The sequence below is a fragment of the Saccostrea cucullata genome, unplaced genomic scaffold (assembly GCF_032062105.1).
Source record: "Saccostrea cucullata isolate Sc308-1 unplaced genomic scaffold, CSIRO_AGI_Scuc_v1 ctg10065, whole genome shotgun sequence".
In the NCBI taxonomy this organism is placed as follows: Eukaryota; Metazoa; Mollusca; class Bivalvia; order Ostreida; family Ostreidae; genus Saccostrea; species Saccostrea cuccullata.
In genome coordinates, this window is record NW_026924269.1 from 18865 (window position 1) to 24102 (window position 5238).

Below are 5238 nucleotides of genomic sequence, written 5' to 3' on the forward strand. Positions count from 1 at the left end.
ATCGGTTTCCCATCGTAAACCCCATCGCTGGATTATGTGACTGATGCTTATGGCCTACTAGGCCGATACGGACTGATGTTGTGGCATCGCTAACACCGCGGATTACCACCGATTTCCACCGGTCTACGGCCACCGGACGGTAAATGTAACCTAGGCATAACCGTGATAACTTCAACTTGATCATAGATCAAAGTAATAACTTTAGGAAATAATATATCTCTAGACGTGATCCAATTAGAAAAAAATACTTTTCTGAACATTAGTCTAACTTTTACTATTGAAATTGCAGAAATTAATATTTCAAATATTTTTTTTATCGGTTTCTATGCTTGACATTCGAAAAAGGGTTTTGAAGTATCATTATTTTTGTTAATTACAGTAACTACAGAAAAAAACGCTACGTAAGATGCATCACACTTACTGGTAGTTTATGTAACTTTCTCTCTCTCAAAAAGGAATGGTTTCAAAAACAAAAGGTAAATAATATGTTCCTGTTTTTTTTTTTCAAATAAAATTTTAGCATTCTCAATGCAAGACAATGAGCAGTGAGGGACCTTTTTCGTGCTAACACCTACTGTGACACTTGACCTCAGTTTATAAAGTCCCATCTGAAGGACCGATCTCAACGTCTTGCAGTGGATTTGATCCCACGAGGTAAGAATCAGCTCTTCATTAACTTCACGTATCTAGAGCACACAATCTAACCACTGTGCCGCAAGTTTATCAAAGTAAGTTTCAGTTTGATTGAAACAATTTTCCTTAAATTTAGCCTTTTGCAACTAAGCATTAAATAACGTTTGGTGTCATTGAATGTACTCTTTAAGCTACTTTCTTCTCTTGTTTAGCGGGAAAGTCAAACCTGAGGCGATAAAAATTAGGTAGCAACTCTCCCTTCGCCAAGCTCTCGGCACATTGAAATGAAAGCTACACAGTTTTCAGTATTTTTACAACGTTTTCACAACGTCAAAGATCCTGTGTTATCTCCTTGCCATGGAACAATGGCAAATTTCAATTAAAACCCTTCGGGTTGATGTCTCTCTCTCTCTAAATAAAACTCTTTCAAAGGGGGAGTAAAACAAGATACACTATTCAATCAATCAATCAGTCAATCAATCAATCAATTAATAACTTTCTTATGAAGATCATTATGTTATATTACATGTAATATCCTTTATATATAAGCATTGTACCTTGATAACTTTCATATCTCTGCCTTCATATGTTATGCCGATAGACTCTATTTTTGCAATTGCAGAGTATTTTGATGCCATCCTTAAGAGCCAACTGTCAATCTACATATTATTACAAAAATATGTTTAAATTGCGATTAACATATTATAGATTGATCTAAGTGACATGTAAAATAATGCAACATCTATAAATGACTGAGTTTTAAGGAAAGAAATTGACAATTTCCAAGCAATAGATGTGTGTTTGACCTCGGCATGTCGTGCAAATTTTCCGACAATATCCGTATTCCTTAGTTTGAGTGCTGGAGATGCCATCGCACCTGTTGAATCAATGACGTAATCAGGGATCTCCATGGAAGCTTCCTCTTGGTCCATAACACTAAAAATTAGAGGTACTTTACAATTTAAAAAATACGTATAATTCGATTCTTTTACAATTATGAATAGACATAAGATTGCTTAAAATTTCCTGAATCGAGAAAGTTGTTAAATACAAAGGTATATACATGTATATGATTCATACTACGAATAAAAATATTACAATGCCTATTACCTTTGTATATCATGAACTAATAAAGTAGGCTTAAGGTCAACACGTGACAATTGTTGAGTGACGTCATCATACACTTTGATAGGTACATCAATATCTACATCAGCATTGATATTTGGCCTCTTCCAAAAGTCAATCTTTAAAAACAAGAGTTGCAAAGTTTACTTCATAGATTGCACTTCGTTTTCATTCTCCCAATAACTAGTATTTGCATTTTCTTTAAAAAGAGAGAGAGTTAGAAAAATGTTTTTTTTAGTTGAAGAACAATTGCTTAATCATTATAAACATTATATTCGACCATTTTCAAAAAAAAAAAAAAAATAAATAAATAAATAAAAAAAAACCCAACAAGAACAACAACCCCCCCCCCCCCTAAAAAAAACAAATAAAAAAAAACTCCAAACAACCAAACAACAACAACAACAACTCACAATATGCTTCAGTGTATTTTAATGGAAACGACAAGGATACGATATGCAGAATTTTATCTTTAGAAGCCTACATTATACTGTATTTGAAAATAGTCAAGCAATGGTAAAAGATTTTTAACGACAGGAAATGGCTATGAAATGTATAGAATGACTCTATATTTTAATTGTACTGAGTTGTGGGATGAAAAAAATTGAAGGATGAAAAATCAGTCCTCAGCAGGAAGATTATCTTGAAGTCTCTCCAGAGCAAGGACTTGATCCATTGTTTCGGGATGAACTCGAATCAGCTTGTCTCTGATAATCAAAAAGCCACACAGATATATATGCATATAAAATTAAATATTTAAACATTTTAAAGTTCAAAGAATGAAACTATATACATCTGATCTGAGCTTCATTGACAATTTTTCGAAATAACATTGGTTACGGTAGCCTAGTGGTAGTGCGTTCGCTTCGTGATCGGGAGGCCAGGGTTCGATTCTTGTTTGTGGCGCCGCGTCAAACCTAAGACGTAAACATAGGTAGTGACTGTTCCTTCGCCAAGCGTTCGGCACTAGATTTGAAAGTCACGGGTCTTTCGGATATGACCTTAAAAACGTAGATCCTGTGTCACGGTAGGAGTTGGCAGGATAAAGAACCATCACTGCTCAATGGACCTGAGTGCTGAGTATAGGTCTTAATTTGAAGCCATTAACTGGCATACGGTGACGTCTCTGTATGAGTAAAAAATTCTCGAATGGGACGTTAAACACCATACAATCAATCAATCTAGGTAACAATTAATTAAAATATGAAAGATATAGAACGAAAATGCCAATAAAGTATCATAATATAAATTGCTAGTGTACCTTGATGAAGCATTAATATATCAAAACTCTATGCATTCGGAAAAAATTAAAAAAAAATGTTTGAAGTTAAACTACAATAAACTCACAGGTGATAGATTTTCCTCGGAGGTATGATAGGAGCTGATTTCAGCAATGCCACCAACGACACAAGAATAAGGAATTTCGATTTGTACATTTTTTTTAAATTGGCGCAACTCGATAAGTACTACATGTACAACTTATAATTAGTTTTATTTATATAACGGTAAGCCGGTGTTGAACCTACTAGTCATGTCCTGTGGTGAATATAACAGGTTATCCTGAAAGACGTAGAAAAGTTCCGAGAAAAACCACATCCAGTATGTACAGGAAGATCATCTTTAACTGATATTATTAAGAAAGTGTCTATGATACAAGGTGACGTACATGCAATAGATGTTTTTTATCTGTTATAGATTAATAGTAAAAAAATAACCTTTTTTTAAGATAACAAATCTTTCAAGTAAGAATATTTGAAACCATTTATTACATTAAAAAATCGAATAATATTTTATAGTACATATGAACGATGATTAAGACGATTCTTATAGAGAAGAAAACGTTAATGGTGATCTGACAACAGAGCTTAACATGATGACTTTTACTTTTCCATCGTCAATTTCCCTATTTTATGGAACAATTTGCTTTTTCCAACTGCATGTGTAGGTAACAGCTCTCAATTTATTCGATATGCAAGAGGTTGCTCTACGTACAAACAATTTCTAGAACGAGGTAAGGTATTGAAAAACAAGTTGATGAAATAAGAATATTAACAATCTCGATTAAAATCATCATAAAATTTTCATTTAATGTACAATATAGTTTTACTCATCATATATAAATTTTGATAAAAAAAAATATTGTAGTATTTGCATAATTTGCGTTAAAGTGCGAAAAATTGTAACCTTCCTTTATAATCTTATATTAAATGTACTTGTATCTTAAGATGGCCCCTTACAATGCCTGGACGGTAGATTTTCCCAAAACTTAACATGTAAACTAAAGTCTATGTATGTTATATATATGGGTTTGAGTATCTCTGTTATAGTTTTCACACAATAAATCCCCAGTCGGCTCCCTTAAACACCGATTGGTCAAAGAATTTTCTATTATATATATTTTTTAATTTTAGCATTTTGAATAGCATTTTGAGCTTGAATATTGTTCATTATCTCTATACATTTCACCAAAAAGTGACTAGTAAGATTTGGACTAAACAGCTGCAACTTACTTATAATTATCCCTCTAAGGATTGCAAGGCTCAGGGAAAATAAATATTTAAATATCATTGTTTATCATAAAATATTGTTTTGTCAAAATGAGCCGGACTTCATGATTGGCGATTAATATATAGAGGATATTCAATGTTTTGTAGTTTAATATGGAATTTATTTCACGAGTGGGACAGGATTTTTGATATTTTCACGAGTGCGAAGCACGAGTGAAAATATCAAAAATCCTGTCTCACGAGTGAAATAAAGTCCATATTCAACTACAAAACATTGAATTTTCTGTTTATTACATTTAAAAAAAAAAAAAAAAACTTTGATTTTTCCTTTGCCTCTGTCTTTTTGTAATACAGTTATAGGCTACATGACGTCATAGTTGAGCGGTTGAGACGTCATAGCTATGTGAGGTGAAAACACTGTAAACATGGATTTAGCAACATATTTCTGGTAATTTTGACAGTTTTATTCGTTGTCAGAATGGTTTATTTATTTCCATCTATCTTATATTTGGTCAAAAGATTTTTTTGCAACAATCTTCGTTATGGGAAGGGAAATCAAGGGTTTTCCCACACTTCTGATATTCGTCACACTGTGACATGATATCGTTTTGATATCCTTTCACACTGTGACAGGATATCATTTTTATTCAATGAATAAATTACAGTATTTCACGGGTAAAAATGTAATAAAGTCTATATATTTAATGTATTATCAAAGAATTGTGTTGTCCGATCATGACAAGGTAAACCTGGCGGATGTGACAGTAGACAGCAATGCTTACTCCTTCATAGCACATAATCTAATTAATGTTTTAAAAATCGGGCAATCCATGTCGTCCTTTCTATTGTTTCAGCTCTTACGTTTGATAACTGTTCATTATATCTCCTTGCATTATTGCATTTTATAATTTATGCATCGAGAATGAAACATATGGAAATACCGAACATTATTATATAGTTTATCTATACTCCT

The 5238-nt window shown here is 32.7% G+C and overlaps 1 long non-coding RNA gene across 1 annotated transcript; it reads right to left on the reverse strand.

Annotated features, from left to right (window-relative positions):
- Nucleotides 1-1182: 1182 nt before the first annotated feature.
- LOC134266080 (uncharacterized) lies at nt 1183-1879 on the reverse strand. Its single transcript, XR_009991886.1, has 3 exons — nt 1744-1879; nt 1440-1569; nt 1183-1292 (listed from the first exon to the last, which is right to left on the reverse strand). It is a non-coding gene; the product is annotated as an uncharacterized LOC134266080 (long non-coding RNA).
- Nucleotides 1880-5238: the final 3359 nt, after the last annotated feature.